An 11,914-nucleotide genomic window follows, 5' to 3' on the forward strand; every position below is an offset into this window, starting at 1 on the left:
TCGGCTTGGGGACGGAACTTCCGAATTTCTGACCTATCAACCTATGATGGTAGTGTAACGGACTACCATGGTTGTGACGGGTAACGGGGAATCAGGGTTCGATTCCGGAGAGGGAGCCTTAGAAACGGCTACCACATCCAAGGAAGGCAGCAGGCACGCAAATTACCCACTCTCCGCACGAGGAGGTAGTGACTAGAAATAATGATATGAACCTTTATGGTTTGTAATCAGAATGGAATGGACTTAAAAGCTCCATTGATGAACGAGTAGAGGGCAAGTCTGGTGCCAGCAGCCGCGGTAATACCAGCCTCTACAAGCGTATGCAATAGTTGCTGCGTTTAAAAAGCTCATAGTTGGATCTGTTTGAGTAGAACGGCAACATGGTCTTCAGTTAAATCTGTTGACTCGTTCCGCTCATCCTTCGCATCGAAGAAATAGTTTGCACTTAAATGTGACGAACTGTGGAAACGGTGTTTTCACCCTGAGAAAATTAGAGTGTTCAAAGCATCCTTTGGGATCGAATAATAAAGCATGGAATAATGGAGAATGACCCGCTACTCGATTGATGCCGGTTGGCTGAGTGCGGTAATGATTGAAAGGAACAGACGGGGGCATTTGTATTGCTACGTTAGAGGTGAAATTCTTGGATCGTGGCAAGACAAACTACTGCGAAAGCATTTGCCAAGAATGTTTTCATTAATCAAGAACGAAAGTCAGAGTATTGAAGAGGATTAGATACCCTCGTAATTCTGACCATAAACTATACCAACCTACAATTTGTCAAAGTCGATCTTGACTTGGCAAGAGATTAACCGGGAAACCAAAGTTTATTGGTTCCGGGGGAAGTATGGTTGCAAAATCGAAACTTAAAGGAATTGACGGAAGGGCACCACCAGGAGTGGAGCCTGCGGCTTAATTTGACTCAACACGGGAAAACTCACCCGGTCCAGACATCTTAAGGATTGACAGATTGAATATCTTTCATGATTATATGGGCGGTGGTGCATGGCCGTTCTTAGTTAGTGGAGTGATCTGTCTGGTTAATTCCGATAACGAACGAGATCTTCTCCATCTAAATAATGAAATTCACTATATGTGAATTCAAACACTTCTTAGAGGAACTATGCGGAATTAAATACCGCAGATGAAGTGAGGCTATAACAGGTCTGTGATGCCCTTAGATGTTCTGGACTGCACGCGCGCTACACTGTGTACTTTTAGATTGAGTACTCAGCCCTTGGTCCGAAATGGACTGGGCAATCAGAGAAAAGTACAGCGCTTCAAGGGGATCGTCTGTTGTAACTTGCAGACGTGAACCAGGAATTCCTGGTACTTATGAGTCAACAACTCATAGGGATTACGTCCCTGCCCTTTGTACACACCGCCCGTCGCTACTACTGATTGGATAGTTAAGCAAGAATTGCAAATTCCTACTGTTGGGACTTCGGTCTCCGGCAACGGGATGAAGCGGATCGAGCTTAATTGTCTAGAGGAAGTAAAAGTCGTAACAAGGTTTCCGTAGGGGAACCTGCGGAAGGATCAGTGATTGATTCCTTCGGGCATGGCTGCTGGTAGAGGCCATGTCTGTAGTGCGCATGACGCTCTGTCGCTAGAGATTGCTTGGCAACCAATCTCGAATTATGTATCGAGCTCAAAAACTACTTGTGTGGATACATAGTTCAGCAGTCATGGCAAGGGACTGCTTAAAGGGAGACTAGTTAGCAAAAGCAGCCTAGCAGAACTGCAGCTATCTAGATCTCAGAAGCTGGGTTATAGAAGCCCAGCTATAGACTTGTGAATGAGAAAGGCCTAAAAAGGTCCACAAGTCGCGTGGTTAGAACCGACACGCAAAAATCCCAGCGAGTGACAGAGCGTTGCGCTGTTCAGTGGGAAAGAGTTGAGCTACTCGGGGCGCCCACTGAACTTGCTCCGAGCCAAAGGCTCGAAAAAACACAGCTTAGCCTCAGATCCTTTACATAGAAGGCTAGCTAAAATAAACTTACCTTGGACGAGGGTAAAGTTTAGTCAGTTCTTAGGGGAGAGTAATCCACAGCTTCTCGCCCTCTGAACATTCTCCCAGATATGTAGGTCTGGGAGAGTCTCCTCCTGTTCTTCGGAATCTGGAGGTAGACAAAGACAGTACGATACGATCTTGCATCGGGATGACTAACCGATAATGATCATAATCTGACAATTTTTCCGGCTTGAGGCACCGGAGTCAGATTAAAGACACATACTGAACTAAAGGCGTATGTGCAAAGCTTGTCGGAGTGTAGAGAGTCAAGCTGAGTTGACTCGTCACGTGGTGATGACAACAGCCATGTGCAAAACACTCACAACTTTATCGTCTATGTGGAAAAGGTTGCTAACAGCGCTCTCTATGAGAGGCCCTCGCATATAACTATACGAGGAAAAGGCGATAGAGTTGTTTGAATGTGGGGCAGGTTCATCGACAAGCTAAGTTGATCACATTCTTGTTGTGGCATCCTACTAGAATTGGTCACGGTCTGCACCAACTCTCCCCAAGTTGGCCAGACTTAAAACTAGAAATAAGGTTTGCAGCTATGTGAACCTAGAAACTGTAAAGGAGTTGAAAGAACTTAAAGGAATTGAAAGAGGCCTTGAGGTATATCCTCTTGGTAAAGACCCACAAAAGCTCACAAAAGTGGCTTCGAAGGGCAAAACTGGTTCATCCAAAACAATTGGAGAGCTTAAAGCAGAACCAATTCGAATGAAACACTATTGGTGAAACTTCATCATGAGAACGTCACAAGCTGATCACGCTCTATGATATGACTAGTATTATGTTGCTTCTAGTAGGCTAAGCGCAAGCCGAAACATCAACATGTGAAAGTCGTAGAATTTTGCAATCAAACTGTGGCTAGTACTGTGATGTTACTAGTAACCTGGTGTTCCGTCATATGGCCAAGAGAGCATTTGAAGGCGAAACTTCTGCATGGGAAAGCTGCATCATGATCAAAATTTTATATCGAGTATTATGTTGACGTTAGTAGGCCTTGGCCGAAAACGCAGCATGTGAAAGGTATAGATAAAAGTTATTGTTGCAGTCAGTACTGTGTAGTTACTAGTAGCTGGATTTAAGCTCAAAATGAGACACTGTTGGTGAAACTTCATCATGAGAATGTCACAAGCTGATCAAGCTCTATGATATGACTAGTATTATGTTGCTTCTAGTAGGCTAAGCGCAAGCCGAAACATCAACATGTGAAAGTCGTAGAATTTTGCGATCAAATTGTGGCTAGTACTGTGATGTTACTAGTAACCTTGTGTTACGTCATATGGCCAAGAGAGCATTTGAAGGCGAAACTTCTGCATGGGGAAGCTGCATCATGAACAAAAGTTTATATCGAGTATTATGTTGACATTAGTAGGCCCTGGCCGAAAGCGCAGCATGTGAAAGGTATAGATAAAAGTTATCGTTGCAGTCAGTACTGTGTAGTTACTAGTAGCTGGATTTAAGCTCGAAATGAGACACTGTTGGTGAAACTTCATCATGAGAACGTCACAAGCTGATCACGCTCCATGATATGACTAGTATTATGTTGCTTCTAGTAGGCTAAGCGCAAGCCGAAACATCAACATGTGAAAGTCGTAGAATTTTGCGATCAAATTGTGGCTAGTACTGTGATGTTACTAGTAACCTTGTGTTACGTCATATGGCCAAGAGAGCATTTGAAGGCGAAACTTCTGCATGGGGAAGCTGCATCATGAACAAAAGTTTATATCGAGTATTATGTTGACGTTAGTAGGCCCTGGCCGAAAGCGCAGCATGTGAAAGGTATAGATAAAAGTTAGCGTTGCAGTCAGTACTGTGTAGTTACTAGTAGCTGGATTTAAGCTCGAAATGAGACACTGTTGGTGAAACTTCATCATGAGAACGTCACAAGCTGATCACGCTCTATGATATGACTAGTATTATGTTGCTTCTAGTAGGCTAAGCGCAAGCCGAAACATCAACATGTGAAAGTCGTAGAATTTTGCAATCAAACTGTGGCTAGTACTGTGATGTTACTAGTAACCTTTTCTTACGTCATATGGCCAAGAGAGCATTTGAAGGCGAAACTTCTGCATGGGGAAGCTGCATCATGAACAAAAGTTTATATCGAGTATTATGTTGACGTTAGTAGGCCCTGGCCGAAAGCGCAGCATGTGAAAGGTATAGATAAAAGTTATCGTTGCAGTCAGTACTGTGTAGTTACTAGTAGCTGGATTTAAGCTCGAAGTGAGACACTGTTGGTGAAACTTCATCATGAGAACGTCACAAGCTGATCACGCTCTATGATATGACTAGTATTATGTTGCTTATAGTAGGCTAAGCGCAAGCCGAAACATCAACATGTGAAAGTCGTAGAATTTTGCGATCAAATTGTGGCTAGTACTGTGATGTTACTAGTAACCTTGTGTTACGTCATATGGCCAAGAGAGCATTTGAAGGCGAAACTTCTGCATGGGGAAGCTGCATCATGAACAAAAGTTTATATCGAGTATTATGTTGACGTTAGTAGGCCCTGGCCGAAAGCGCAGCATGTGAAAGGTATAGATAAAAGTTAGCGTTGCAGTCAGTACTGTGTAGTTACTAGTAGCTGGATTTAAGCTCGAAATGAGACACTGTTGGTGAAACTTCATCATGAGAACGTCACAAGCTGATCACGCTCTATGATATGACTAGTATTATGTTGCTTCTAGTAGGCTAAGCGCAAGCCGAAACATCAACATGTGAAAGTCGTAGAATTTTGCAATCAAACTGTGGCTAGTACTGTGATGTTACTAGTAACCTTTTCTTACGTCATATGGCCAAGAGAGCATTTGAAGGCGAAACTTCTGCATGGGGAAGCTGCATCATGAACAAAAGTTTATATCGAGTATTATGTTGACGTTAGTAGGCCCTGGCCGAAAGCGCAGCATGTGAAAGGTATAGATAAAAGTTATCGTTGCAGTCAGTACTGTGTAGTTACTAGTAGCTGGATTTAAGCTCGAAGTGAGACACTGTTGGTGAAACTTCATCATGAGAACGTCACAAGCTGATCACGCTCTATGATATGACTAGTATTATGTTGCTTATAGTAGGCTAAGCGCAAGCCGAAACATCAACATGTGAAAGTCGTAGAATTTTGCGATCAAACTGTGGCTAGTACTTTGATGATGCTTGTAGCCAACCGAATTGGTTGAAAAGCCCAATAAGTAAGCTAACTTGGGAGAGCTTGTTGGAAACCAAATGCTACTAGATTGGTCCAAATACATCCTTCAACAGGGGATCACTTGGCTCGCTTTACGAAGAGGAGCACAGCTATATGTGTTAATTCGGTATGAATCGCAAGATTTGTTTACCGACCTCTCTAACGCAAAAGGCGGTCTCGGCTTCGGCTGTTGACTGCGTCCGATTCAGGGTTATATAACTCTCGATTGAACACATTGATGTTCTATTGTTGGTGCTTCCAATAAAATTGGAACACTTAAAGCAGAACCGATTCAAATAATAGCATTCTGATCAATGATTGCATTCCTTGATCAAGAACTGCTGGAGTCATTGTGATGGCGAATTTTCTTCATAAGAAAATTGCAAAGAGACGGAACTTAATGAGACTAGTATTATGTTGTTTCTAGTAAGCGGAAGCTGAAACAGCAACATGTGAAAATCAAGTTTTGTTCAATGATCTCGAGGCGATAAGTACTATGAAGCAACTAGTAGCCTAAGCATGACTCAGATTTGAGACAGTCAAAAAGACTGGCGAAACTTCTTCACATGAAAGTTACATAGAGAACTACAAATGTATACAGCGAGTATTATGTTGTTTCTAGTAGGCGAAAGCTGAAACATCAACATGTGAAAGTTGTCTGCAAACTGTAGAACGATATGTGATTAGTACTGTGCTGTTACTAGTAGCCAGTCTGACTGTAGAAGCCAAGACAAAGGGAAACTAATGCATCTGAAAAGGACAAGTTATGGAAAGGTATGCACGATAAGTATTATGTTGTTTCTAGTAAGCGGCAGCTGAAACATCAACATGTGAACGTCGTTGTGTACAGTAACCTAGAACTATATAGTCCTTAGTAACGTGCATTTACTAGTACCTGTAATTGGTATTCAGACTCAGGCAGTTTGGAATAGTTTGGCAAAGATGCACCAGAGAAAACTGGGATTTGATACAGAAATTGTTGAATACAAGTATTATGCTGCTTCTAGTAGGTTGAATCCGAAACATCAGCATGTGAAAATTGAAAACATTTCTGGTTCGAATTGTCACAAGTATTTGGTGATCTGAGTAGCCAAACTCACTACAACGCCAATTGAAGGCAAAAATTCTCAACGGGAAAAGCTATTCTCATTGAATGAGCTAACAAGACGAGTATTATGTTGCTTCTAGTAGGCGAAAGCCAAAACATCAACATGTGAAAGTCTTGCTGAACAAATTTAATGTTGTTGAGCTCAGTACCGTGTGAATTAGTAGCCATAATTGGCGAGCGAAAATTGAACTGGCGAAACTTCGTCTTTGGAAAATTGCAGATGCCGAGCACTTATTTTGCAACGAGTATTATGTTGACTGTAGTAAGCGAAAGCCGAAACAGCAACATGTGAAAGCTGTTGAAATTTGTGGTCATTTTGCAATAAGTACAAGGAGTGTAACTAGTAGCCAGGTCAAAATTTGGGATAAGAATGAGCAAAAATTCTGCATGAGAACAGTTGAAATTATGAAACTAAATTACAAAGACTAGTATTATGTTGTTTCGAGTACGCGAAAGCGGAAACATCAACATGTGAACGTTTGTAACGAAGTTTCGTTAATTTTCAGCCTAGTACTGAGCAAGAACGAGTAGCCTCATCTCCAATCCCACGCAAAATGTAGTGAAATATGTGAGTGAACCTTATTCACGGTGAGGGTTTCCCGAGGTCTGTATTGCAGCGAGTATTATGTTGCTTCTAGTAAGCGAAAGCTGAAACAACAACATTTGAAAGTTGGAATTAATGACTGAATGGAAACTTCGACCTGTGTTTGATAGTAGTAGCGAACAAAACTGCTGAATCGGTTTCTGTCTCATATTGGTCAGTGAACCAATTAAGAGACAATCAACTACATAACCTGAATTGGGCGAGAGAACCCCCTTAACTTAAGCATATCAGTAAGGGGAGGAAAAGAAATCAACTGAGAATCCCTTAGTAATGGCGAATGAACAGGGAAAAGCTCATCGGGAAGAGAAATGGCAACATTTCTCGGTGTCCGGTATGGTTTGATGCTAGACTGGTGAATTTGTCCTGATGTCTACTGGAAAGTAGCATCAAAGAAGGTGAAAATCCTGTAAAGGTCATTTTCGATACCAGTCATAATGGCTCATTCCTATGAGTAGAGTTGTTTGAAAGTGCAACTCGAAGCTGGAGATATGTCTCTCCAAAAGCTAATTATAAAGCGAGACCGATAGTAAACAAGTACCGTGAGGGAAAGTTGAAAAGCACTCTGAAGAGAGAGTGAAAAGTACGTGAAACTGTTGAAGGGGAACTGGAGTGAGCGTTACCATACTCAATGCCTTGATATTATATTCTCGGCTACCGAGTAGTGTAGTTGTCGTCTTTTGGCAAATCTTGTTAATGAATCGAGCAGAAGTTTTCCTCGGAATTCTTCTTGTTGATTCTAAACAAAATGAGATAAATTGATCTTGATTGCCTGTCTGACCTCAACTTCCTATTCAATGCTCTCTACAGCCCGTCTTGAAACACGGACCAAGGAGTGTGAGTTGCTTGCAAGTGTTGTCGCTCATTGAAAGCGCACACGCGAAATGAAAGTGAACAGTGTAATTTTTATGAATTGCACTACTTTGTGTGGTGAGGGCGCCGATTCGGTGTCCCGCAACCACGGACGGTTTTGCTCTTATTGCATGACTGATCCAGAGCAAGTAGCACACGACCCGAAAGATGGTGATCTATGCTTGGGCAGGGCGAAGCCACGGGAAACCATGGTGGAAGCCCGAAGCGGTTCTGACGTGCAAATCGATCGTCTGACCTGAGCATAGGGGCGAAAGACTAATCGAACCATCTAGTAGCTGGTTTCCTCCGAAGTTTCCCTCAGGATAGCAAAAGCTTGAGCAAGATTGAAAAATCTTCGCAAAGCAATTTCATCGGTTAAAGCGAATGATTAGAGGAATGGGGGAAAATTTTTCCTTCACCTATTCTCAAACTATAAATCGGTGAGATGTCCTTGTGACTTAATTGCACTTGGACTATGAATGCAAGCTTTTTGTGGGCCGCTTTTGGTAAGCAGAACCGGCGATGTGGGATGAACCAAAAGTTGGGTTAAGGCGCCTAACTACTTGCTCATGAGTCACCACAAAAGGTGTTGATTGATACTGACAGCAGGACGGTGGTCATGGAAGTTGAAATCCGCTAAGGAGTGTGTAACAACTCACCTGCCGAATCAATCAGCCCTGAAAATGGATGGCACTAGAGCTCGTGGCCTATACCCAACCATGAATATCAATATCTAACGCAAGTTAGATTAGAGAAAAAGAGCCTCACCAGCTCAAAAATGATATTCATGTGTAGGAGGACACATTGATTGCGCTAAAGTATGCACGCAAGTGTATGCGCGAAGCGATCAATGGAGCAGATCTTGGTGGAAGTAGCAAGTACTCAAATGAGAACTTTGAGGACTGAAGCGGGAAAGGCTTTCATGTGAACAGCGTTTGCACATGAGTTAGTCGATTCTAAAAGACAGGCTAATGCCAAAGTCTTGAATAGTGGTTTCTTGAAAACTGCTGAGTCTCGAAAGAGCATCGGGTTAAAATTCCCGAACTTACTCTCCTGGCATTGAGACGGCAACGTCATTGAGGTCGAACTTTGTCATTGGGACCTTGGGGAAGAGTTATCTTTTCTTTATAACACGTTGTAGAGTCCTTGGAATTGATTCAATCAGAGATAAGGCTCGAAGCGTGCAAGAGCACAGCAGCATTTGCTGTGTCCCAATTGTTCCTGGTGGCACATAAAAGTTTGGCTTAGCAGATGTCAGGAGAGTGAATCGTACCGATTACCGCATCAGGTCCCCAAGGTGAAAAGCCTCTGGTCTTGGAACAGTGTAGATAAGGGAAGTCGGCAAAATAGATCCGTACCTTCGGAAGAAGGATTGGCTCTGAGGAGTGGGTGTAACAAGCCTTTAGTTTGACGCTTCGGTCTGCTAAAGCGTGCGATGGCCTTCGGGTTGTTGGCGTTTGGTTTGACTGCTAGCTGATATGCTTTAGGTCTATTCTGTTGCACAAAAAACACTCGAACTCTGAACTGGTTCGGACAAGGGGAATCCGACTGTTTAATTAAAACAAAGCATTGCGATGGCTGGTGAAACGGTGTTGACGCAATGTGATTTCTGCCCAGTGCTCTGAATGTCAAAGTGAAGAAATTCAAATAAGCGCGGGTAAACGGCGGGAGTAACTATGACTCTCTTGGGCGGGAGTAACTATGACTCTCTTAATTAGTGATGATTAGTTGACTGTGTGCAACCTCCACGAGGTCTCGCTGGAAACTGCCATTCGTGGCTGAGCTAAGCACACCATCAATAGTCCCCGGAATGGACAAACCTTAAAAACTTGCCCAGTGGAAGGAAAACCACTCAACAAACCACGGTTTCGGAGTCATACCAAAACAAAGACTGTCCGTGGAAGGCAAACCACTAAAACCACGGTTTCGGAGTCACACCAAAACAAAGACTGTCCGTGGAAGGCGAACCACTAAAAACCACGGTTTCGGAGTCATACCAGAACAAAGGCTGTCCGGTGAAGTGTGCTGACCACCTTAAAAGTTCGCCAACCACTTTGGGTAAAACCAAAGTCTGTACCTCGGTACAGTAGTCCCAACGATGAAGACAATCAATGAGAAAGATCTGGCCTCAGCCAGACAAGACAGTGTGAGCACCAGTAGTTGTGGAGACGTGGCCTCCAAGTGGACCTGCGACATCTGCGGACAGGGTCCGTTCAGGAGTGAGCTCGGCCTGAAGCAGCACAAGACCAGAAGTCACAAGTCAGGGGCATCACAGACGAAAGCATCACAGGGAGCACATGCGGGCAGGGCTCCCACCCAGGAACCCGTGAGTGGCCAAGCAACAGCCCCCAACTGGTGCTGCTCAATCTGTGGTGCTGGACCCTTCAAAGGACAGACTGGTCTCTCACTTCACACCAAAAGCAGGCACCCAGATACATACCACCAGATGCAGGCCCAGAAGACAGGCAGATCTAATGCAAGGTGGACTCTTGAGGAAATGGCTCTGGTCAGAGACGCGATGAGGGGCCTTGATCCCGCATCCCAGAAGCAAGAGAATGAGCAACTGGCAAGACTGTTCCCCCATCGATCCGCTGAGGCATTCAAGGGCTTGAGAAAGAACCAACAGTTTGTGGCAATGATGCAGGAACATGACAGGGAGGAAAACACTGTGCAGGAAGACAGACCAAGACACTGTCTTGAGACGGGCATCGACCTTGAGATGCTGGCTCTTCCTCCTCCGGGTGAATGGCACAGAATGACGGACGACGATCTCACCCAGTACGTCGAGAGAGAGGGACAGATGTGGCTACAAACCCTTGCACAAGAACCAGGGAAGAATGGGGGACAGAGGGCTCACAAACATCCTAGACGATCCAAGAAGGGCATGAGACGGCACCAGTATGCAAGACTGCAGGCTCTTTACAGACGTGACAGGGCTAAGGCAGCGGCATCAGTGATGGATGGGTCATGGGAGAAGTTTGGTGAGCACAACCCCATCACCGACAAGACAGGGTTTCTTGATGCTTGGCAGCAGCTCCTTGAGACGGAAGCAGAGACAATAGACCTAAGCACAATCAGCGGTCAGGGTTGGGTCACTCCAATCACCATCGAAGAAGTGGCCAAGTGTGTGCAGACCATGGGACAGACAGCTCCTGGACCAGACAGGGTGAGCAGGAAGACGGTGACTTGCATCCCCTTCAAGAAGTTGGTCTCCCACTTCAATCTCTGGCTGCTGGCTGAACATCTACCCGAGTGGCTCCTTAGTGGAAGAACAGTGTTCATCCCCAAAGTGGCAGGGTCTCAGGAACCAATGGACTTCAGACCCATCACAGTGGCAAGTGTACTGGCCAGGGTGTTCCACAAGTGCTTAGCTGCACGACTTGAGGACCTAGACGACAATATCAGACAGAAGGGCTTCAAGAGGGTAGATGGGACGGCAACCAACTCTCTTCTGCTGCAGGGCATTATCAGTGAGGCAAAGACACAGAGACGGGGACTCAAACTGGCCTTCATAGATGTGAAGAAGGCCTTTGACAGTGTGACCCACAAGGCCCTGGCAGAAGCAGCACTAGAAGCAGGCATAGACCCCAAGATCCTCAGATACATCATGAAGGGCTACAAGAGACAGGGCACAACTCTGGAGATCGACGGAGCAAGACGCTTGGTGAAGCCATCCAAGGGGGTCAGACAGGGGGATCCCATCTCCCCAATCCTATTCAACCTTGTGATGAACAGGGTGCTGAAGACTCTACCCCAAACGACTGGAATCCAGATGGGCTCAGAAAAGCTGAATCACCTCGCCTTTGCCGATGACGTTGTGTTGCTAGCTCAGACGCAGACAGGGCTTCAGGACTCTATCAACAGACTGGAGACAGGGCTGGAAAGATGTGGTCTCTCTCTCAATGCCAAGAAGTGTGCAACCCTAGATGTGGACACAGTGCCAAGGGACCGACAGATAGTGATAAACCCTAACACAGTGTTCAGCAGCAGGGCAGGAGGTCTCCCCGTGATGACAGCAGAATCCTTCTACAAGTACCTGGGCATTGAGACAGGGGCATATGGTACGAGGACAAACACCATCAAGAAGCTGGAGAAGAAGCTAGATGACCTGAGAAGAGCCCCCCTGAAACCACAGCAACGAATCTGGATACTCAA

At 44.8% G+C, this 11,914-nt stretch overlaps 2 pseudogenes; both read left to right on the top strand.

Moving 5' to 3' along the window:
• The first annotated feature begins 5,260 nt into the window (after nt 1–5,260).
• On the top strand, nt 5,261–5,412 carry LOC142355656 (5.8S ribosomal RNA; annotated as a pseudogene).
• Nucleotides 5,413–7,095: 1,683 nt separating this feature from the next.
• Nucleotides 7,096–11,914, top strand: part of LOC142355652 (large subunit ribosomal RNA) — a 7,303-nt pseudogene continuing 2,484 nt past the window's right edge.

Source organism: Convolutriloba macropyga, unplaced genomic scaffold (genome assembly GCF_964194025.1).
Source record: "Convolutriloba macropyga unplaced genomic scaffold, txConMacr16.3 SCAFFOLD_508, whole genome shotgun sequence".
Classification (NCBI taxonomy): domain Eukaryota; kingdom Metazoa; phylum Xenacoelomorpha; order Acoela; family Convolutidae; genus Convolutriloba; species Convolutriloba macropyga.